Source organism: Bos grunniens, chromosome 8 (genome assembly GCF_055505025.1).
Source record: "Bos grunniens cultivar Pamir isolate PY7600 chromosome 8, Bosgru_T2T1.0, whole genome shotgun sequence".
Classification (NCBI taxonomy): Eukaryota; Metazoa; Chordata; class Mammalia; order Artiodactyla; family Bovidae; genus Bos; species Bos grunniens.
In genome coordinates this window covers 33314922-33340115 of record NC_141172.1, presented here as the reverse complement: position 1 = coordinate 33340115, position 25194 = coordinate 33314922, and the positions used below count along the sequence as shown (strand labels likewise).

General features: G+C 36.8%; 1 protein-coding gene across 1 annotated transcript in view; it reads right to left on the bottom strand.

Annotated features, from left to right (window-relative positions):
- Positions 1-25194, bottom strand: part of PTPRD (protein tyrosine phosphatase receptor type D) — a 2533682-nt gene that overhangs the window by 1866296 nt on the left and 642192 nt on the right. The gene's annotated exons all lie outside the window — the stretch shown is intronic.

Here is a 25194-nt window from a genome sequence, read left to right as displayed (position 1 = left end):
TACTATTTTCACATCTCTTCAGGGCTTATGCACTTTCTCAGAGATCTAGGCATGGACACTGCTACAACTGAAGCTGCCAATGACCTCCATATTGACAATTCCACTACAGAATTAGTTTTCTTCCTATCACTCTGGTTATTCCTTTCTAATTGTTCATGTGTACCTCACAATATTTTTTCCTCAGCACTTCATCTTTGACACTTTGCCCTTCTCATTACATACTGTCTTTCATGATGGCTTCATACAAAGCCATAGTTTAAAAAATATTACTAATAAATTCCACATGAATTTCTCCCAAACCTATAAATCAAAATTTACTATTGGACATTTATGTCTGAATGTCCCAAAGAAGTTTCCCATTCAACTTATAAAAGTGTTCGATCATCTTGCTTCTATTAATCTGTTCTTGCAATCTTTATTTCTGTGAACAATAATAATATATAACATTTTTCCACATTTTTTCTGCCCTTGACACTTGTAATATCTTTCTCATTCTACAATCTCATAAGGGAGATATTAATATTATCACCACACTGAAATGAAGAAACTGATGCACAAAAGGTCAAGTTACCACCTCAATTCACATAACTAATAAGTATCGGGTCTGAACTGCCTACATACTTAACCACTACATGTTGAAAAGATATTGGCCCACTTGCACAAATTAGACTCTTTGGAATCAACTGAGATTTCACTTTTATTACCTCAGAAAGCTGTCATCATTCAGTTTCTAGATTACAGGGTATAAAATATTTATTGTATCCATTTCTTCCTCTCCACCTCTATGGCTTCAACTTTAGTTTAGATCTTCACTTCTCATCTTGATTATTTGAATAATTATGGCTCTTTTTACTAGCCCTTATACAGACAATAAACTTTAATCTCTGGTCTTGAGTCCAAACACTTTATTCTGTTGCTGTTCAAGATCGGTCTATATAATTGGGAAAAAGACATATGACAATGAAAAAAGTTGATCTAAATAGCACCTTCATTTCCAATTGACCATATAAAAAAGGCACATACATAGATTTGATGGGCACAGAACTCTTAGCACCTCCCACAGCACAATTTCCTAGGATAGAATTTCTAACCATCAAAAATATGACTGAATTGTCAAAAAACTGAAAATCTATAAAAAGTCACAATTCTATCTGTACTTTGACAACTTAAAGTTCTCATTCACATATATAAAATAATACAAAGACCATGGCTTTTCTCTCCTGGAATGTCCAAGGCATGCAAACTGTCTGCATCCCCACAGGCAGTTATGATCATGATATGCTAAAACAAAGTTATGAGAAAAAGGGGTCTTATGAGTTTTTTCTGTCAAAATTAAATTTTGCTAATCTCTAGTATCTGAGTATGTTCATACAGAAATGAAATGGAAGTTGCATTAAAGATTGTGAAGAGTTACTTAAGTAAGTCAGATTATGATGTGAATTCAAGAATATTTTATTTCAGTTTCTACTTGAAAGAGCTTTTCCTCACATAGAAAACACATAAACTAAAACTAAAAACATTTCTGTGTCCTAAGAAAAGTCACTAAGCTTCTATGACTCCTTACCTAGAAAGTAGAGGTTAGTAGATGAATTCTAAGATCTTTTTCTGCTCTACTCTTCCAATTTGGGTAGATTTTTCAAGTTGAATAAAATTTCTTTGGTATCATCATCAAATCAGCAAACTGTTTTGCTGGTTTAGAGAACGAAGAATGTAAGAAATTTATGATTTACAGTTTGAGCTTCACAATTTGAATTGTTTTAATTTCCCGTGAAAACAACACAGAAGCTTTAATGCCACTCCCCTAAATTACCTTCAGTTAATGTGTACTCCCTCAGGATCACAAAGACATGCACGTTATTTTCAGTAACAAATGTCTGTCTTTCAGAGTAAGGATATAATTGGAACAGAAAAAGTGAATGACAGCAGCAACCTCAGAGTTTGGTAAAACTCTGCTCAGAAAAAAGTAAGCTTGAACTAGAGGAAGTGGTGAGATGAACAAGCATTTTTGGTTTAAAAGATCAATAAAAATGAATGTGCTGATGTAATGTTCCCGACCAGAGAACTCAAAAGTGTTTCCATTTTGTTTCAAGTCTGATGTCATTGAATTAAGAACCCTAACATAGTTTTTATGCAAGCAGGATGTAGCTTTGAGTAAACAGACATCCAGCACATTTGACCATCGCTCAAAACACTTTAGATACATCTAATAGGGAGTCCTTAAAGCAGACTTCTGCCCAAACCACATACTGAAAATTCCAATTATACAAGCAACCACGTCACTACAACCTAATTGCCACTATCCTGAATGTGGGATGTGATCACTGCTTATGCACCCTTATTTTTCTCAAAGAAGCCTTAGTGATCCTTTCAATTTAGCAGACTGCCCAGGACTGTTGGGAGGATGAGCAGCAAACTCCTTAGCAACCAGAGGCTACAAATTGGTTTGTGCTGGCTTGTTTATGGGGCTTACTTAGTTAACTTTTTTCCAAACCAGTGGATATCTTAAACATTTCCTTCCCTAACAAGGAAAAGTTCTTTTAAAAAATGAGATTCTAAAACAATCAAAATGATAAAGAAAAAAAATGGGAGAATCTAGCAAAAAAGGTATTAAATTCAAAATTAAATTGAGCATTGATAAACCTCACTGTCAAAGCCATTTAAACAAATTGAAATGCATCCTTCCCTCTCAGTTTCACACAAAGTACAATATGCCCTATTTTAAAATTAGATAAGCTGCTTAAAAGCTATTACTGTAAAACTCCACCTTCTCGCTAACCAAATTTACTGTAATGTGGGGTAAGATATTTTTTCTTTCACTATTTCTATTTGTTGTTTTGAAGAGAGTGATACTTTTAAAATGTTTTTCATGTTCTTAAAGTAAATGCATTTCAATGTTTTTGAAAAATTAAGAATGTAAAAATATACAGTAGCTCCATAAAAAGACATACTTTCTCTAGAAGAAAAATACATTTAAACAACTCACAAAAACACATTATGCCACCAGTGAAAGAAAATAACTTTTAAAAGTAACAATTGTAAATGATATTTTATTTTTTCATGCCCCCACACACAAAATTCTGCTTTGAGAAATATATAGTTGTACCTTGAGATAGTTTAAATTATGTGAAAGACTAAGACTGTATCACTGAAGAGTTTCCAGTTTTAATTTTAAATGTGCTAGAAACAGAATAAGTAGAAATATGAAATTCAATAGAATTGAATTCTTGGAAAGTCAAACTTAAAAGAACCAGATATCTAGATCTTAACCACAGAAAATAATTTTCTCAGGTGGTAAGTCACTACTTTTGAGATCTAAAATAAAATAAGCCTATGAAAACAAGCATACTATATTTTGGATCATCTATATGAAGCCTGTTATTAATTGGTATCTAAAACTGAGTGGTGGGGAATGAGCAAAACCACCAATTGCTTTAAGCCCCTATAAGACTTACTAAAAGATACACTATGAGCAATAAATCCAACAAAAAATCTCAGCAATCTGGGTATCACAAATATGAAAATGCTACTAGCTGGTTTAATCTTATCAAACATTATAACTTTTTTTGCATGATCAAATGATTAAGTATACTAAGAATGTTTATTACCTAGGAAAAAGAAAAGCTGCTGTTAAGGCAACTTAAATAAACCATAAAGTTCAGATCCAGGCTGTCACCCATTAGCAGTTGCCTTCCCTGTGAAACCTAAATATAATATATGATCTCATTTGCTCACAGCAAAATACCATCCTTCTTAGAAGTACATCCTCAGTGACAGCATTTCTGGAATGTCATTCTAGCTCAAGTAAAGCAGCATCCGCAGTACTGCACAATCAGCCTCAGAAGTATTGCTATTTAGAAGCAGAACGACAATGAATAATGGTAAGAAATAGGGCACTGGCCCCCTGGGAATGCAGTAGTAGAGGTAGCAAAATACTTAAACTTCTGACTGCGTTTTCCCGGAGACTTACACACCAGCAAATATGGCCCTGTAGGCATGTAAAAGATAAGAGTGAATTTAACCCACTTTTCCTCTGCTCAGTTGCCACAAGGGTCATTCTCTATGTGTAATTTAAAGTTTATTCCATTTCTGGCTCTATTGTGCATTTTGAAGACTCAGCATAAAGAGGCATGGGGAGACCGAAGACTCAGAGATCAATCCTGAAAGTAGATTACGCTATTAGATATAACCTATTAAAACACCATAGATGGCCAAGTTAGTTAAGTGTAGCCAAATAAAGCTGTTGAAAAGAAAATCTACTTATCTAGACGGTTTCCTGAGAACTCAGAAAGCTGCTCTTTTGGGTGTAGAATTCTGCTCTCAGAAATTTCACCTGCTACCTTCTGCTGGCATTCTTATTAAGACAAAGTTACCCTTAGGAAGGGGAATAAGATGGCAATTAGTAGGATGGAGAACACATTTGTATCTATGAAGGAGCTGACAGAGATGGTGCCATTTGCAGAAGGTAAAATACAGAGAACTGAGCACCAGCAGAGAACAACCCAGATGAGGGGGATTTTCAAAACAGTAAGACTGAGGGTTGTCTCGGTATGCTTATTTCGGCCCCAGCCTTGAAGTATACTGTCCTCTCCCTGCCCTGCCTCATTTTCACACTAGTGGTAAAGAATCTCCCTGGAATGCAGGAGACTTGAGTTTGATCCCTGGGTTGGAAGATCCTCTGGAGAAGGGAACAGCAACCCTTCGGGAAATCCCATGGACAGCCTGTCGGGCTACAGTTCATGGAGTCACAGAAGAGTCAGACATGACTGAGCATGCATGTATTAAAATGACAATTACCACCCAGAACATTTAAAAAACTCAAGAATATTTTATTTTCGAGAATTCATTTCTTTACCTAGTAAGAATATATTTCTGAAAATAAAAATTGTCAATTCCCCATAATGTGAACACCTGAAGAATTTAAGAGTCCAGAAAGAAAGCGCACAGTTTAAAATGAGAATACTTGAATTATAATCTCACTTTTGGCACACACTAAACATGGACATTTATTGAGCTTTTATGGATTTCATTTAGTTTCTCTGTTATACAAAAGAGGGCAAGAGAGACTTATCACCTCTAAGATATCACAGAGCTCTAAAAAACACTGGCCTGTTCAAAATTAAATATTTTCTGGATAGGGATTAAAGAAAATATGAATTTTGCTTCTGCCTTTTGGCAAGGATTGGACATCATATTATTTCTGCTTATGACATGTATACATAAAACTAATGTATACTAGTCACAAAGTGATTCAAACCATTTGGGTTTGAAAGATAGCACATCCTTTGTATTATTCAGATACCACAATTACTTTTGGGCAAGACAGCAACTGTAATATTCCAATCACAAAATTACCTTTCAAAGTGCTCATTTATCCATGGAAAGTCCTGCAGAAAATATTTATTTGGAAACGACCAAGTGGGAATGGGATTGCAAATCCTCTCAATGAAATCTGGGATGCACAGGTTAACTTTGGGGTTCCTATGTGCCTTCTGAAAAGTTTATAAAATTTTATGTGAGGTGAATGTGTGCATTTCTCTGAGATGTTTCATGGATTAGATCTGTAACTCAAAGTGGTTTAGGATACAAAAGAGAAGAGGTAGTTCTCACCTGAAGAGCAACATGACAGAAAGAGACAAGACAAAATGTGATGTTTCTGGAACGACATTCAAGATTTTTTTTTTTTTTTTAATTAGATCTGGTCACCAAAATCATATTGGTTATATTCTTTGCAGCTAAAGATGGAGAAGCTCTATACAGGCAGCAAAAACAAGTCTGGGAGCAGATTGTGGCTCAGATCATGAACTCCTTACTGCCAGATTCAGACTGAAATTGAAGAAAGTGGAGAAACCATTAGACTATTCAGGTATGACCTAAATCAAACCCCTTGTGACTATACAGCGGAAGTGAGAAATAGATTTAAGGGACTTGATTTGATAGACAGAATGCCTGATAAACTATGGATGGAGCTTCGTGACACTGTACAGGAGACAGGAATCAAGACCATCCCCATGGAAAAGAAATGCAAAAAAGCAAAATGGCTGTCTGAGGAGGCCTTACAAATAGCTGTGAAAAGAAGGGAAGTGAAAAGCAAAGGAAAAAAGGAAAGATAAACCCATTTGAATGCAGAGTTCCAAAGAATAGCAAGGAGAGATAAGAAAGCCTTCCCCAGCTATCAATGCAAAGAAATAGAGGAAAACAACAGAATGGGAAAGACTAGAGATCTCTTTAAGAAAATTAAAGATACCAAGAGAACATTTTATGCAAAGATGGGCTCAATAAACGACTGAAATGGTAGAGACCTAACAAAATCAGAAGATATTAATAAGAGGTGGCAAGAATACACAGAAGAACTGTACAAAAAAGATCTTCATGACCTAGATAATCACGATGGTGTGATCACTCACCTTGAGCCAGACATCCTGGAATGTGAAGTCAAGTGGGCCTTAGAAAGCATCACTACAAGCAAGGCTCGTGGAGGTGATGGAATTCCAGTAGAGCTATTTCAGATCCTGAAAGATGATACTATGAAAGTGCTGCACTCAATATGCCAGCAAATTTGGGAAATTCAGCAATGGCCACAGGACTGGAAAAGGTCAAGGCAATGCCAAAGAATGCTCAAACTATCACACAATTGCACTCATCTCACATGCTAGTAAAGTAATGCTTAAAATTCTCCAAGCCAGGCTTCAGCAATACATGAACCGTGAACTTCCAGATGTTCAAGCTGGATTTAGAAAAGGCAGAGGAACCAGAGATCAAGTTGCCAACATCTGCTTGATCGTGGAAAAAGCAAGAGAGTTCCAGAAAAACATCTATTTCTGCTTTATTGACTATGTCAAAGCCTTTGACTGTGTGGATCACAATAAACTATGGAAAATTCTGAAAGAGATGGGAATACCAGACCACCTGACCTGCCTCTTGAGAAATCTGTATGCAGGTCAGGTAGCAACAGTTAGAATTGGACATGGAAAAACAGACTGGTTCCAAAGAAGAAAAGGAGTACGTCAAGGCTATATATTGTCACCCTACTTATTTAACTTATATGCAGATTACATCATGAGAAACTTTGGGCTGGAGGAAGCACAAGCTGGAATCAAGATTGCTGGGAGAAATATCAATAACCTCAGATATGCAGATGACACCACCCTTATGGCAGAAAGTGGAGAAGAACTAAAGAACCTCTTGATGCAAGTGAAAAGGGGAGTGAAATAGTTGGCTTAAAGCTTAGCATTCAGAATGGCATCTGGTCCTATCACTTCATGGCAAAGATGGGGAAACAGTGGAAACTGTGGCTGACTTTATTTTTCTGGGCTCCAAAAACACTGCAGATGGTCATTGCAGCCATGAAATTAAAAGACGCTTACTGCTTGGAAAGAAAGTTATGATCAATCTAGATAGCATATTCAAAAGCAGAGTCATTACTTTGCCAACAAAGGTCCGTCTAATCAAGGCTATGGTTTTTTCAGTGGTCACGTATGGATGTGAGAGTTGGACTATAAAGAAAGCTGAGCCCTGAAGAATTGATGCTTTTGAACTGTGGTGTTGGAGAAGACTCTTGAGAGTCCCTTGGACTGAGAGGAGATCCAACCAGTCCATCCTAAAGGAGATCAGTCCTGGGTGTTCATTGGAAGGACTGATGTTGAAGCTGAAACTCCAATACTTTGGCCACCTGATGCAAAGAGCTGACTCATTGGAAAAGACCCTGATGCTGGGAAAGATTGAGGGAAGGAGCAGAAGGGTTTGACAGAGGATGAGATGGTTGGATAGCATCACCAACTCAATTGACATGGCTTTGGGTGGACTCCGGGAGTTGGTGATGGACATGGAGGCCTGGTGTGCTGCGGTTCGTGGGGTCACAGAGTCGGACACGACTGAGCGACTGAACTGAACTGAACCCATATCTGCAAAATTCCAAAGACTGATCTGCCTCTAGCAGGGTAAATAAATATCCAAATGAGTGAATGTGCATAAACAATTAAAATTCCAAAACAGATACTTTGATCATAAACTGTGACAGCTATGACTTAAATTAACTCTCTCATTTTGATTACTGGTTATTTTTTATGTTTTGTTACACAGTAATACTAATTTTGAATTTGCAACAAATATTTAAGCCTACATCTTCCTTTCCTAGAGTCCTTAAAATGAAAGAGAGGAAGTCAGTTTGAGGTAAGTCATAGCAAGTACTAGGGTTTTCCTCTTTTGCATGCTGCCATCTACTATTGAAAACATCTGTAATGCATCAGAACTGTTGCTGTTTAGTCACTAAACGGGCTTCCCTGGTGGCTCAGACTGTAAAGCATCTGCCTGCAACGCATGAGACCTGAGTCCGATCCCTGGATCGGGAAGATCCCTTGGAGAAATGAATGGCCACCCACTCCAGTATTCTTGCCTGAAGAGCTCCAGAGACAGAAGTGCCTGGCAGGTAATAGTCCATGGGGTCTCCAAGAGTCCGACGTGACTGAGGGACTAACACACACACCTACACACACACACAACTCATGTCTGACTCTTTTGCAACGCTATGGACTGTAGCCCCTCAGGCTCCTTTGTCCATGGGATTTCTCAGGAAGTTGAAGTGGGTTGCCATGTCCTACTCCAGGGGATCTTCCTGACCTAGGGGTTGAACCCATGTCTCCTGCAATGGCAGGCAGATTCTTTACCACTGGACCACCTGGGAAGCCTAATTGTGTTTGTATTTTAACAGGAACAAAATAATCGTGTCTAAGAGTTTTTCCTTTGAATAATTCTTTGTGATGAAATAATACTGAAGACACTATAGATTATAATCAAATTTCAAAAGATATAATTAATGCTACTAAATTTTTCCTTTATATTAAAAAATATAACAATAAAGTCTTTGATCTAAGGCACCACATCCAGAAGGAATTTTCAGATGTAAAAATGGAATCAGACTTGGTTTCTACAACCTTTCCCCATAAAAAGAGATTCAAGCTTGATGTTAAAATTATTGTTGTATAAACAAAGACATGAACAAAAATAGCCACAAACATTGACTGAAAACCTAGTCATTGGTCTAATCAAATAATTTGTTCTCATTTGCCTTTCTCAATGTTCACAAAGGGTATCTCATTTGGCCATTTATCTGTTAGATTATTAATATTAAACTCAATGTATAATTTGGGAATTGAAGCTCAGAGAGACTAGCAAATTTTCTTAAGTATGCAGAGCTGGCAAGTAATAGAGCTGGGACCAGTGCAAACCTTTCAGAAGTTAATAGGGCAGACTTTGTGCCTTCATGGAAATAGACACAATTTTAAATCACAAGCTTATCATCTACGCAACTGATTATTTGGGGCTATTCAACACTCAACCTCCCTTGTGCTTCCAGTCAATAAGTCATGTCATTAACAGTCAACTAATAGTTATGTTTCCAAAATCTACATTTCACAATGTGATAACTTCTCTTTCTACCTATCATTCCAGATGGTGGATACAGGAAGATCTGATGGCCTATTTTGGGAAAGAAAATCCATTCAAGATTTACAGATCAAAATAAAGTCTTTGAAATAGTTTGTCCATCCCTTTCTCCTATTCATATTATAAGGAGATAATTTAGAAAACACCTGTAACTTTGTTTAGCTTATCATCCTTTTATTTCCCTATAAACAGTTGTTAAGAACTTTCTCAATAAAAGTATAATTTGTGAAAACATTTTCATAATTGGAAAAATGCTTAAAATGAAGAGGGAGAAAGAGGGCTTAAATATTGGATCAGATCAGATCAGTCGCTCAATCGTGTTCGACTCTTTGCGATCCCATGAATCGCAGCACGCCAGGCCTCCCTGTCCAACACCAACTCCCGGAGTTCACTGAGACTCACGTCCATCGAGTCAGTGATGCCATCCAGCCATCTCATCTTCTGTCGTCCCCTTCTCCTCCTGCCCCCAATCACTCCCAGCATCAGAGTCTTTTCCAATGAGTCAACTCTTCGCATGAGGTGGCCAAAGTACGGAGTTTCAGCTTTAGCATCATTCCTTCCAAAGAAATCCCAGGGCTGATCTCCTTCAGAATGGACTGGTTGGATCTCCTTGCAGTCCAAGGGACTCTCAAGAGTCTTCTCCAACACCACAGTTCAAAAGCATCAATTCTTCGGTGCTCAGCCTTCTTCACAGTACAACTCTCACATCCATACATGACCACAGGAAAAACCATAGCCTTGACTAGACGAACCTTTGTTGGCAAAGTAATGTCTCTGCTTTTGAATATGCTATCTAGGTTGGTCATAACTTTCCTTCCAAGAAGTAAGCGTCTTTTAATTTCATGGCTGCAGTCACCATCTGCAGTGATTTTGGAGCCCAAAAAAGTAAAGTCTGACACTGTTTCCACTGTTTCCCCATCTATTTCCCATGAAGTGATGGGACCAGATGCCATGATCTTCGTTTTCTGAATATTGAGCTTGGCTTAGCCAACTTTTTCACTCTCCACTTTCACTTTCATCAAGAGGCTTTTGAGTTCCTCTTCCTTTCTGCCATAAGGGTGGTGTCATCTGCATATCTGAGGTTATTGATATTTCTCCCGGCAATCTTGATTCCAGCTTGTGTTTCTTCCAGTCCAGCGTTTCTCATGATGTACTCTGCATATAAGTTAAATAAACAGGGTGACGCTATACAGCCTTGACATACTCCTTTTCCTATTTGGAACCAGTCTGTTGTTCCATGTCCAGTTCTAACTGTTGCTTCCTGACCTGCATACAAATTTCTCAAGAGGCAGGTCAGGTAGTCTGGTATTCCCATCTCTTTCAGAATTTTCCACAGTTTATTGTGATCCACACAGTCAAAGGCTTTGGCATAGTCAATAAAGCAGAAATAGATGTTTTTCTGGAACTCTCTTGCTTTTTCCATGATCCAGCGGATGTTGGCAACTTGATCTCTGGTTCCTCTGCCTTTTCTAAAACGAGCTTGAACATCAGGAAGTTCACGGTTCACATGCTGAAGCCTGGCTTGGAGAATTTTGAGCATTACTTTACTAGCGTGTGAGATGAGTGCAATTGTGCGATAGATTGAGCATTCTTTGGCATTGCCTTTCTTTGGGATTGGAATGAAAACTGACCTTTTTCAGTCCTGTGGCCACTGCTGAATTTTCCAAATTTGTTGGCATATTGAGTGCAGCATAAGAACTTCATAAAAATTGAGAATCTGGCAACAACTGAGTTCAGTTCAGTTCAGTTGCTCAGTTGTGTCCAACTCTTTGCGACCCCATGGACTGTGGCACACCAGGCCTCCCTGTCCAATACCAGCTCTCAGAGTTTACTCAAACTCATGTCCATTGAGTCGGAGATGCCATCCAACCATCTCATATTCTGTCGTCCCCTTCTCCTCCTGCCCTCAATCTTTCCCAACATCAGGATCTTTTAAAATGATTCAGCTCTTTGCATCAGGTGGCCAAAGTATTGGAGTTTCAGCTTCAACATCAGTCCTTCCAACAACTGAGTGAGCATCTATAAAAATGACTATGGTATTATTAATCTGTCACTCTATATCCTTGCTTATAGAGAACTAGTTATACGGTAAGCTTAAAAAACATACATATCATAGAAATCTTAATACTAGATATCTTAAATTCACTACCTGTGATATAATTTATGTGTATATTTTTTCACCTATCATTTTCAGAACAATTTCTAGGCAATTTGGAGTGAATGCAAAATAGAATGAATAAAATAAATTTGACTAATGTACTATTAAGTTCCATAAACTATGTTGTACTATAATAACTACACTATTTAAATATATGTAATTTGTTTGATACTATTTCATAAAATGTACAGATGACTACCTCAGAAAACGTGCCCTAGAAAAAGACAAACATATGCTGTAATGGTATGGCCACTAGTCTGCGCTGTTGTATAAGAAATACTCATTTTCATCAAAGTATTTCTAAAATGAACTAGCTCCATTTATTCTATATTAAGAATCACAACTATCAGATCTCAGGTTTATATTTACAATTTTCTATAAAATATTACATGCCAAGTCAATTTGGGAAAATATTAATATAAAGTCTTGAATGGTTCCCCTTTTCTTTTAAATTAAAAAAATGGCATATTTAATACTATAAAATGTTGCTAATTTGTGAAATATGAAGTATGTTAAGCTACAGAATAATGGCTCCCTTTAATTTGATACATTATGCAAAAATGTTCTAGCAGCTGGATACAGATAATGATCAAATAATTTGCCTGTGCATATTACTAAGAAACCACCATAAATAGCTTCTATAGATGGTCTCATTAGTGATTTTAAATAAATATGGTAAAACACATACATTAGTGATAATTTTTATATTAAGTTTCAAATTGTATAACTTCTTTCTCAATTATCCATAAACATTTTTAGATTTGTCAGTTAAAACACAATTATATCTTTGGATCTTCATCTATGAGTGTCTTATACTTCACTGAGAAACTTGTTGCTGCTGCTGCTGCTAAGTCACTTCAGTCGTGTCCGACTCTGTGCGACCCCATAGACGGCAGCCCACCAGGCTACCCCGGCCCTGGGATTCTCCAGGCAAGAACACTGGAGTGGGTTGTCATTTCCTTCTCCAGCGCATGAAAGTGAAAAGTGAAAGTGAAGTCACTCATTCGTGTCCAACTCTTAGCGACCCCGTGGACTGCAGCCTTCCAGGCTCCTCCACACATGGGATTTTCCAGGCAAGAATACTGGAGTGGGGTGCCATTGCCTTCTCCTCTGACAAACTTGAGGAACTGTTAAAGCCTCAACACTTAAAATTATTTCAGGATTTGGAAAAATGGACATTTTAAACTAAAAGTAATATTTTAAAATCTTCACCCATGCAAAATATTGTTTCAAATGCCCTTAATTATTTTTGGAGTTTGTTTGTTTTTCTTAAGTACATGACAGGCTGAAAATAAGAATATTTCTAAGTGTATTAGAAGTTGTTTTAGGGTGCTTCAACGTTTTTCAGAAAAATGTGTATTTAAATATAGATATTTACTTGCAACTTCACAATGCTGTATTTCAGAGAAAAATATGCTCAGTCAAACATGAACCATTTATCTGCAAAATATTATGCAGGATTACATTTAGAAAAATTAATATCCCCCACTCAGTTAATGAAGATGAAGAAGTATATGTTGTTATTCTGGACAATTCTACAGTAAAAACAAGACAGTCGAACTAAACAGTCTTCTTGTTTAAAAATGGAAATTCTGCAAAAACTGTGCTAGTCTCAAAACACTACTATACCTGTCATATAAAAATTCTGTTTTGCACACTCAGTGAAAAACAACTATACACATCCAAACTGTTGTATTTTATTAAAGGTAATAAACAGATCAAACATACATGACAACTGGCCATTCAATTTAAATGCCATTGATATTTTGCTGCCATGGATATTTTAGTACTCAAACATCTTTTGACATGTTGTATAACAAAGAATATTTAATTTTTAGGAAGGATAACATTATGGCAACTCACCTATAGAATGAATATTGCCACCTATAGTATGAATATTGCCACCTATAATGCATGTAAGTTAAATATATTATCTTGTAGTCATAAAGTTACAATGTCTGAAGACTATAAATGTGAAGGAGTAACACTCATGGGTGAATCTTATTCCAGCCCTTCAATAAATATGTGGCCTTGGGTTTGTGTCATAACCTCTTTGGATCTCTGTTTCTTCATCTATAAAATGAGGATAATAATAATAATTATCTTACAAGGTTCTCATGAATAGTGTATATATAGACACATATGTATATGCATATATGTATATATGTACATGTGTATCTGTATATATATATACATACAGGAGAAGGAAATGGCAACCCACTCCAGTATTGTTGCCTGGAGAATCCCAGGGACAGAGGAGCCTGGTGGGCTGCCTGCCGTCTATGGGGTCGCAAAGATTCGGACATGACTGACGTGACTTAGCAGCAGCAGCATATATATGTGTGTATAAGAAGAAAAAAAAAAAAAAAAGATTGTGTGGCTTCCCAGGTGGTTCAGTGATAAAGAATTCACCTGCCAGTGCCAGAGACACAGGAGATGTGTGTTTGATCCCTGGGTAGGGAAGATCCCCTGGAGAAGGAAATAGCAACCCACTCCAGTATTCTTGCTGGGAAAATCCATTTGACAGAGGAACCTGGCAGCTTACAGTCCACAGGGTCACAAAGGATGGGACACAAATTATTAACTGAGCACACACACGTGCACACAAGATTATTCTTGTAAAGAGTTCAGTATATGGGGCTTCCCTTGCGGCTCAGCTGGTAAAGAATCCACGTGCAATATAGGAGACCTGCGTTCGATCCCTGGGTTGGGAAGAAATCCTGTAGAAGGGAAAGGCTACCCACTCTAGTATTCTGGCCTGAAGAATTCCATGGACTCTATAGTCCACGGGGTCACAAAGAGTCAGACATGACTGAGCAATTTTCACTTTCACCATTTACTACACATGCAGTGATTGTTGTATATTCAGTACTATTATTCACTAGTTTATTAATTTCATGTATTGATTGTTAGATATGCATTACTATTATTAGCTTATTAATTTGGAGAGATAAAATTCTTCAGAGCAAACCAGGTGCATAAACTGCAGCCAAAGAAAATATGCTTCTTATTTGTGTAATTCGGCATCTCTGGACTTTTAACACTACCCACGTAATTTTTTTCCACCATTGAGGCTCCCACATTTACAGCCCTGCCAAAATCTTGTTTTGACTCCATAAGTATGAAAACATTGGAATTTCACTTTTCATGTGTCACACCACCATATGCAAATTAGGATAACACTGAAAATTTGGGTTTTATTCCTACATAGTCAACTTGTATTTGGATGTGAATACTTGATCAATCAGTTGGTTGGTCATAGGCTATTCATTTAATTTTATAAGGAAATAGTTATTCACCTTGCAAGGATTACTGTGCATGTGCTTTATAGCACAGGTAGCTCAGTTAGGTGCTCTGTGATGACCTACATGGGTGGGATAAGGGGTATGGGAAAGAGGTCTAAGAGAGAGGGGATATATGTAGGTATGCTGTTGTTGTTCAGTTGCTAAGTCATTTCTGACTCTTTGTGACGCCATGGACTGCAATACACCAGGCTTATTGTTCTTCAATATCCCCCGAGTTTGCTCAAATTCATGTGCATTGACTAGGGATGCTACCTAACCATCTCATCCTCTGCCACCCTCTTCTCCGTTTGCCTTCAATCTTTCCCAGCATCAGGGTCTTTTCCAATGAGTTCAATAGATGTATACATATAGCTGATTCACTTGTTGCAGAAACTAATGCATCACTGTAAAGCTATTAGACTGCAATTAAAAAAAAAAGATTACTATCCAATTTCTCAAAATTGTTGCAAGCAATCAAGGTAAAACTCCTAAATCAGTACTATTAGCTCCTTCTCACTACTTATCTAATCTTATTTATTTTTGCACCTCTTCCCAACAGAATTGCCAAGTAATCCTCATTTCAAGTAGTTCCTATTACAACTGAATAGACTTCCTAGTTTCCTAACACAAAGCATTGGCTGCCTACAGTTTGCATGTTTGCTCTGCTCTTGACCGCATCTGTCAATTTCTTGCTGCAAGTGGGAAACCCATAAAAGGTTTCCTAGTTGAGACAGTTGTTTGCCACATTTCCATTGCCATGTTTTCTAACAGCTGGTGTCCACTACGTTCTTGACCTTCTACTGTGTTGTGCTGCTTTCCTTAACCTCAGCCCTCACCTGCTTGGTGTTCTTTGTACTTACTTGATGACCTTGGCTTCTTAAATTATTACAATCTGTTCATCTTTTGGTCAATAAGTGCTCAAGATTCTCTAGCCTTCAGTACCTTGGGTCTGCTTATTGATTTTTTAAATCTAGTTTATATCCATGGCCTGATTTTGGCCTTTTACTTATGCATATACTTTGGTTTCTGGCTTCTTATATAATCTTCAAACTGTGCTTCTGGTCTCACCCCAGACATTTGGATTGATTCCAGCTATCTTTTTGTCTGTACATCCATTGCTTCATTTTGGCTTCCAGTTTCATTGCATATCTTGAACACTGACTTCACCATTGATTGAGTCTCATCTTTTATATTCTAATTTCATAAAAACTCTTCTTATTTATAACCACTCTGAAACTAGAGGAGGAAAAAAAATCTATGGAAAGGTAGGATATAAAACTATTAGCATTTACAAAAGCAAGAGTTTCCCATAAACTTTGATTCTTATATTTAACCCTCTTAGCTCACAGCTCCTTGGCACCAAGGAAACAAATAGTGACGGTTAATCCCTCCCACCCCAAAAAGTATTATTTCCAGCTGTTTCTTACAGTAAAATGCTAACCACGTGTAACTTAAATGGTAAGCCTCCAAAATATATCTAATTTTTAAGAGTAAAGTCCAGTAAGCAGAAAGAACAACAATAAAAAGGTGGTTGTACGATGATTACTTAGGATTAGGATGCCTTGAATTATACTAGAACTGGAAGCCATCTGAGTCAGTAGGGAGGAGGTCTGACACTAGATTAGTTCAAGAGCAGGAGACAGCTGCAACCCTTGAATGGGACCCTGAGGAGGTTGTTGGAAAGAAGGTTCAAATGCATCAGATGTAAGTGGCAAAAGTAAAAAGGGAGAAGCAAAGCCTTAGAAGAAAAAGCAATGATGTCACGTTCAAGCTGTCACAGGTTCTGGTACCTCTTCCATGTGGCCTCTGAGGAAGACAGAGGCAAAGGCAGTGGGAGCTGGAATGCATCTGTGCAGCCATCTACTGCAGCCTCCTCATTTTTGCAGTACTTTTAACATATACATCATTTCCTTCCTGCCACTGTGGGTCCATACTTAGAAACTTTGGCCCCGCGTGTTCAATGGTTTCAGAAATAGTAGCTCTCTTAGAACATACTGAACTGGATTAAAAGCAGCAGCTTCTCTGGAAAAAAAAAAATTCGTGTGTGTGTAGAACACACTGCCATCTGTTCCTTTTTCCACTTTAAGTCAGGTTCCCTTTTTTTATACCAAGTGACGCAATGCTGCCAAAGCTTTTGGGTCAGTGCTCATAGTCAAGAGTTAGGAAGGAAATCTTCTGAAGAGAAAGTGAAGTTACTCTACACCATGTGAGGGATACTCAGAATTTTCCTACAGTAATTTTCAGCAATTATACATGGATCTCAAATACTCTTAATAAGGAAGAACAGTATATATTAAGTAGGGTGTTTTATTTTAAATATGTTTTACATAGTGTTCATAGCAGTAGTACTTATAAACACCCAAGATGTTTATAGAGGAGCTCCACTATAGAGGAGTAGAAAGGCTTGTAGGCCAACTCTTACTTAGTATGTAAAGTAGCAAAATGCTTACACCTGACAAAGACCTTTTTTAAAAAAATTTTTTAAATTTGTGTGTGTGGGTATGTTGGGGGGGGGTGCGCATTTTTAAGACTTTCTTGAATTTGTTACAATATTGTTTCTGTTTTACATTCTGGTTTTTTAGCCATGAGACTTGTGGGATCTAACCAGGTATTGAACTCCCATCCCCTGCTTTGGAAAGCAAAATTTTAACCACTGGACCACCAGACAAGTCCCGACAAACATTTCTTCTGAGTGAACCAATTACTCAAGATTCATCTTAAGGTAACATGATCTATCTCAAAATCAAGTAAATTCTTTTTATGCTTCTCATAATCTTATTATAGCACTTATAAACTCTTTTTCATGTATTTATTTACATCAGGATGTATGTTCTGTGAAAACCAAGACTTTGTTTAGTTCACTCCTTATTTCAGGAACCTGGAATAACAGGCTCTAAGTAAATGCCCACTGAATTAGAACTCATTAATGTCAATGTAAAAATGAAGTTGGTTTGATACAATAAACCTGGAAAACCTTGCAGAACTCTTTGGAATTAGTAAAATTATGTCTTCAAAAAATTGTTACCTAACAAAACCACCATTTTAAAATTTCTACAGAATTCTCTCAAATGCATACCCTCACATTATTAGTAAACTATGTTTTTCAGTCTTAACATTAAAGTATCCTGCCTGATATTTTAGGAGTTGTGGTTCATTATACTCTAATTAACAATGATTTGTTAGAAATGTACATAAAGCCAAATGTTAAATCACTTTCTTGTTTCAACTTTATGAAAAGGGTAAGCATTGCTGTTGCTCAGTAGCTAGTCCTGTCCAGCTCTGTGATCCCATAGACGGCAGCATACCAGGCTCTTCTGTCCTTGACTGTCTCCCTGAGTTTGCTCAAATTCATGTCCATTGGGTCAGTGATGCTATCTAATTATCTCATCCTCTGCCACCCTCTTCTCTTTTTGCCTTCAATGTTTCCCAGTATCAGGGTCTTCTCCAGTGAGTTGGCTCTTTCCGACTTTCCAGCGTATTGAAGTTTCAGCTTCAGCAACAGTCCTTTCAATGAATACTCAAGGTTGATTTCCTTTAGAATTGATTAGTGCATTCTCCTCACAGTCCAAGGGAATCTCAAGAGTCTTCTCCAGCACCACAATTTGAAAGCATCAATTCTTTGGTGTTCAGCCTTCTGTATGGTCCAGCTCTCAAACCTGTACATGACTACTGGAAAATCCACAGACTGACTATATGGACTTTTGTTGGCCAAGTGATGTCTCTGCTTTTTAATATGCTGTCTAGGTTTGTCATAGCTTTCTTTTCAAGGAGTAACCATCTTTTAATCTCATGGCTGCAGTCACCATGCACAATGAATTTGGAGCTCAAGAAAATAAAATCTGCTTCCAATTTTCCCCCTTCTATTTGCCATAAAATGATGGGACTGGATGCCATGATCTTAGTTTTTGAATGTTGAGTTTTAAGCCAGTTTTTCACTGTCCTCTCTCATTCTCATCAAGAGGCTCTTTAGTTCCTCTTCACATTCTGCCATTAGAGTGGTATCATCTGCATATCTGATGTTGTTAGACATTTCTCCTCACAATTTTGATTCCAGCTTGTGATTCATCCAGCTAAGAATTTTTCATGATGTACTCAGAATTTAAGTTAAATAAGCAGGGTGACAATATATAGCCTTGTCGTATTCCTTTCCCAATTTTGAACCAGTCAGGTTCTAATTGTTGCTTCTTGACCTGAATACAGGATTCTCAGGAGGCAGGTGAGATGATCTGGTGTTCCCATTTCTTTAAGAATTTTCCACAGTTTGTTGTGATCCACAGAGTCAAAGATTTTAATGTAGTCAGTGAAGCAGAAGTAGATACTTTTTATGGAACTTTCTTGCTTTCTCTATGATCCAATGAAATTGGCAATTTGATCTCTGATCCCTCTGCTTTTTCTAAACCCAGCTTGTGCCTCTGGAAAATTTTGGTTCACATACTGTTGAAGCCTAGCTTGAAGGATTTTGAGCATAACTTTACTAGCCTGTGGAATGAACACAATTGTACAGTAGTTGGAACATTTTTTGGCATTGCCTTTCTTTGGAATTGGAATGAAAACTGATCTTTTCCAGTCCTATGGCCATTGCTGAGTTTTCCATATTTGTTGACATATTGAGTTCAGTGCTTTAATGGCATCATCTTTTACGATCTTATGTAGCTCAGCTGAAATTCTGTCATCTCCACTAGGCTTTGTTTGTAATAATGCTTCCTAAGGCACCCTTGACTTCATGCTCCAGGATGTCCAGCTCTTGGTGAATGACCACACCATTGTTGTTATCTGGGTAATTAAGACCTTTTTTTGTATAGTTTTTCTGGGTATTCTTGCCATGTATTCTTAATATCTTCTACTTCTGTTAGGTCCTTACCATTTCTGTCCTTTATTGTGCCGATCATTTCAAGAAATATCCCTTTGGTATTTCCAATTTTCTTGAAGAGATCTCTAGTCTTTCCCATTCTTTTCTTTTTCTTTGTTTTCTCAATCTATTTACATTGTTAATTTAAGAAGGCCTTCTTGTCTCTCCTTGGTATTCTCTGGAACTTTGCATTCAGTTGTGTGTATCTTTTCCTTTCTTCTTTGCCTTTCACTTTTCTTTTCTCAGCTATTTGTAAGGCCTTCTCAGACAACCATTTTGCCTTTTTGCATTTCTTTTTCTTAGGGATGGTTTTAGTCACTGCCTCCTCTACAGTATTACGAACTTCTGTCCATAGTTCTTCGGGCACTCTATCAGATTTAATCCCTTGAATCTATTTGTCACTTACACTGTATAATCATAAGGGATTTTATTTAGGTCATATATGAATGGCCTAGTGGTTTTCCCTACTTTCTTCAATTTAAACCTGAATTTTCCAATAAGAAACTCATAATCTGAGCCACCGTCAGCTCCAGGTCTTGTTTCTGCTAACTGTATACAGTTTCATATTGGGCTACAAAGAATATAATCAATTTGATTTCGGTATTAACCGTCAGGTGATGTCCACATGTAGAGTCATCTGTTGTGTTGTTGCAAGAGGTTATTTGCTATGACAGTGTTTTCTCTTGGCATTTCTGTTATCCTTTGCCCTGCTTCATTTTGTCCTCCAAGGCCAAACTTGCCTGTTACTCCAGGTATCTCTTGACTTCCTGCTTTTGCATTCCAGTTTTCTATTGATGAAAAGGACATCTTTTTTTTTTTTTTTGGTGTTAGTTCTAGAAGGTCTTGTAGGTCTTCATAGTACTGTTCAACTTCAACTTCTTTGTCATTAGTGGTTGGGGCATAGAGTTGGATTACTGTGATGTTGAATGGTTGCCTTGGAAATGGACCAAGGTCATTCTTTCATTTTTGAGGCTGCACCCAAGTACTGCATTTGGGACTCTTTTTGACTATGAGGGTTATGCCAGTTCTTCTAAGGGATTCTTGTCCACAATAGTAGATATAATGGTCATCCAAATTAAATTTGCCCATTCTCATCCATTTTCATTGACAGATTCCTAAGATGTCAGTGTTCAATCTGGCCATCGCCTGCTTAACCCCATCCAATGTACCTTGATTCACGGACCTAACAGTCTAGGTTCCTACGCAACAGTGTTGTTTACAGCATCAGACTTTACTTTCACCACCAGACACATCCAAGACTGAGTGTTACTTCTGCTACGGTCCAACCATTTCATTCTTTCTGGAGCTATTAGTAATTGCCCTCCACTCTTCTCTAGTAGTATATTGGAAACCTTCCAACTGGAAGAGGGTTTCATCTTCCAGTGTCATATCTTTTTGCCTTTTTATACTCTTCATGAGTTTCTTGAGGCAAGAATATTTGAGTGGGTTGTCATTTACTCCTCCAGTGGACCAGGGTATACTGCATATGTAAAGCCTATTTTTCATAAATATTAAACATTTTTTAATTGATGAAAATCATCGATTATCTCATGCTACGATAAATGTGTCGTAGGCATAATAAAAGTTTTTATATTCTCACAGCAGATTTGACACCCACATAAAAAAGAAAAAATATGCAGAAGCCACTGAAAACTGTGTACCTAGTATTTAAATCTCCATAAGTATAGAATGAAGTCATTTTTATTTTTAAGCACAGAGTTCATTTTGTATGTAAGAGAAGAAAAAGAGAAGAATCTTCATACTTTTGATGAAGAAAATTCTGTTTTAGGTAAACATAGCTTAGTTATAATTTGGTAATTATTGTTCTCTACTATTCCCTGAAAGTATTAGACACATTAACCAGTACTTATTCATCTCCCACTGTGAGCCCTCTCCCAGCTAGAACATTTTAATCCATATTTTCCTGTTTTTAGTCATGATGTGACACTTTTCTCTATATTGTCAGTGACCTTATCATCTTTCTTTTCCTATATCAAGGAGCACTGCTTTGCTTTTTCACTGCCAGCTATCCTATTCTCCTTTGAAACCTAATTGTGTATTAATTATCTTTGTATTCAAATAAGGAATGTTAACAATATTTTAATTTTCTAATTCATATATAATTTAAAGTTATACCACTGTTATCACCTATTTTCCTTGGTTAATTACTTAGGCTTCCTTCTGATGATTTCCATTGCAATGCATCTTCCAATAGCATTTGCACATGCCTCAGAGGCTGCTCTACTTGGCCATACAAATCAATAGTTCCTCTATAAGGATTAAAGTACATACAAGGAGCAAAGTTTCTTTAAAAATGAGCTCACTCAGAGTGAGGTTAAAAAAGGCGCCTGCTTAGCAGCAAACTCCCAAAAGAAGCAGCACAGGAGGGAGATGTGCTAAGAGTTGGAATGGTGTCATTTCCCACCTTCAAATCATCTGTTCAACTGTAAGTTGAAAATACTGAGAAACCTGCCTGGAAGGTAAAATCAGGCCAAGCTGTGCAAAAGAGAAAAAACTGACATTTATGGAATGCCTATAATATTTCAGGTATTGTGAAAGTGGGCATTTTCCACACATTTTTGGATTTAATTCTCAAAACGAAATGATTATTATCATCCCCATTTTTGCCCCCACAGGTGTGAAAACTAAAGTTAAGGTCACAGAAAAGAAGATCCAAGCTGAAACACAAATATTTCTCACTCAAGTCTATATTTTTCCCCACTCAAATACCACAAACTTCCTTTGTGCCTTTAAATTTTTTATTTCTTCCAAATCCATCCATCTACTTTTCCTTCCTCTCCCTTTTACCTCACTCCCCTTCCTTCCCTTCCTCTAACAAATATATTTAGCTTTTACTATGTACCAATTACTATGTGGGGAAACAAAAATTGTAAATTATGGCACTCACCATGAAGAGTATACTTTACTTTATATTTTAACAATATTTTATGGATAACTTCTACATAACTATCTAAATTTCACACCAAGGAAACATGTGTATAATGTGCTTAATGAGTGAAAGTACATAGTATATCAACATATTTTCTCCTGAGGAAAACAGATAAAACTGACATCGTATGATTCTTCAGATGATTATGTAAGCAAAATGTAAAGAAATTATATGAAACTTGATTGACTTATGCATGCTTAAGATCAATGATGTGTTAATAAAGAGAGCTGAATCAATTTTCAAATTTATAAAAAGACTTAAAAGGTGTTTGACATGTCATGTTTTAACTGTACAAGTGAGAAATGAAGGCAACCCACTATTTTATTTCTGCCATCATCTTTTGTTTAGCCCTGTTGTTTGCCCTTCCTTTCTCATGGTGATTTTCAGAAGTGAGGGGGGAATCATGAGACATTTGGTCAGATGCTTGAATGTTTCTTGGTGGATACAGTATATTGTAATTAAAGGAGGATATGAATATGGATGTTTTCAGAGGGTGAGTATCCATATGTTTATGTGTATCTATATTTGTATAGATCATTGATTCTATCTAAAAACAATTACCCTTTACGTGAACAGCAATTGAGCAGTGGCAACTTTTTATTTCCTTCTGCTTATTATGATTATTTTTTAGTATTTTTCATTAAGGTTTTTAGGTAGCTCATATCTTTTAGTTTCCATAGGCTGATTTACACATTTTACCATTATATTTTATGAACTTAATGGAATGTTCAGAACACATGGTAGAATGGTGTATTCTTATTCCTGCCTTCATACTCTTCTTGGACAAATTTCATCCAGCTAAAAATAACTTAAATGTGATTATGTCCTTAGTTTACTAAATTCTGTCCCTGGCCTACTCCATTTGAAACTATTCATGACAACTATAACAGAAAATCTACAATAGCTATCTCTGGGAGGAAAATATTTGATAGGTGTATAGTAACCATACAAATGATGTTGTATTTAATAATCTATAGATAATATCTATATCTATAATCTCTATAACTTGAAAAGATATTCATCAGAAGCCAGCAGAGAGATTTCATGTGTCTTCATGTCTCTGCTCATGTGGATTTTGAGATCTATAAGATATGTAAGAATTCCATATTGATATTTGCAAACTATACTAATAAACTTAATACTTGCTTTTTTTAAAATATTGGAGGTGTTTATAAATAATGATACAATAATTATAGCTAATATTAATTGAATACTTACTAATATCAGACCTTTCCCATGTACTCTTTCATTTAATTAGTCTTCTTATTTATGTTCTAAAGAGAGAGGTACTATTTTTACCCCAGTATACAGATGATAAAACTGGGACTTGGAGACTTTAAGTAATATTTCTGAGGCTACAAATCTAGTACGTGGTGGAGCAGGATTTAAATGCAGGAACTTCTGAGATTGTATCTGATTGTCCAATATCATAGAGTGTGTCATCAATATTAATTGGATGCCACAGCATGTATATGTCCTTTGGGAAAGAAACAACTAATGAAGCACAATTACTCTTATGCTGCTGTTTGTGACCTCTGAGAAGTACTTCTTGTGAATATGTCCTGAAGTACACTGTTCAGGAGGACAAGACTAGCTCAAGGTTGCAGATGCAGAATGTCAACAAAACACCTACAGAAAGGAAACCTCTTTTATAAGCTGCTGAAAAAAGAAACTATTGAATAAAGAATTACCTAATTCTTAGTCATTTTTTCCCAAAATACTAAGTCAGTTTGCTTTTTAAACAGAACTATGAATAACTGTAGCTTCAACACCCATCTTAGCAAAGACTTCCACATCCAGAAGGAAAACCTAGCCTCCTCCCAAGAGTAGCTGTGATTCTGTTAAGTCCACAGGAACATAATATTGATCCTAAAACACACTTCTCTATTGGGAGTCTTTGAAAAGGATTTAATGAGCCATATTCTCCCTCTGTATGGGCAATGTCCTGGGAATAAATTAAGCTCTTTTGCAGGCTGAATTAACTCTTTCAAGCCACGTGAGTATTATGTAGTGCACTGAAGCAGCACCTTACAGTCTGTCTTAAAATTTATAAATTGTTGAACCTTGAAAATTTTGCCTAGGTATTCACTTTGGGATTATTATTTCTGGTTATAAAAATAGGTGCATCTGTATCACACGGAAAATTGTAAGAATAAGCAGAAACATAACATTTACAAAATATAAGGTGATATAGAAATAAAAAGACTCTAAACGGGAAGTCAGCAGAGGAAGTTCCTAGCTCCTTTTCTATCTCCAAATATATTTCCTTGGGGAATCTCTTAAATTTTCTTGAATTTAGTCTCTTTTTTTCCTAGATGTTCTGTTTATAAATCAGATCTGGAAGATCAAGAGGATTGTACACTGTTTATTTAAAAAACTGTATATTTACACTAATATCAAATGTTGCCTACAGAAGTGATCAATAACTGCTACAATACTATATCAGGCTGGGGTCACTTAGGAATACAGGGGGTATGACAGACAGTTCTATAGAGGACATGTGATGCAGAAA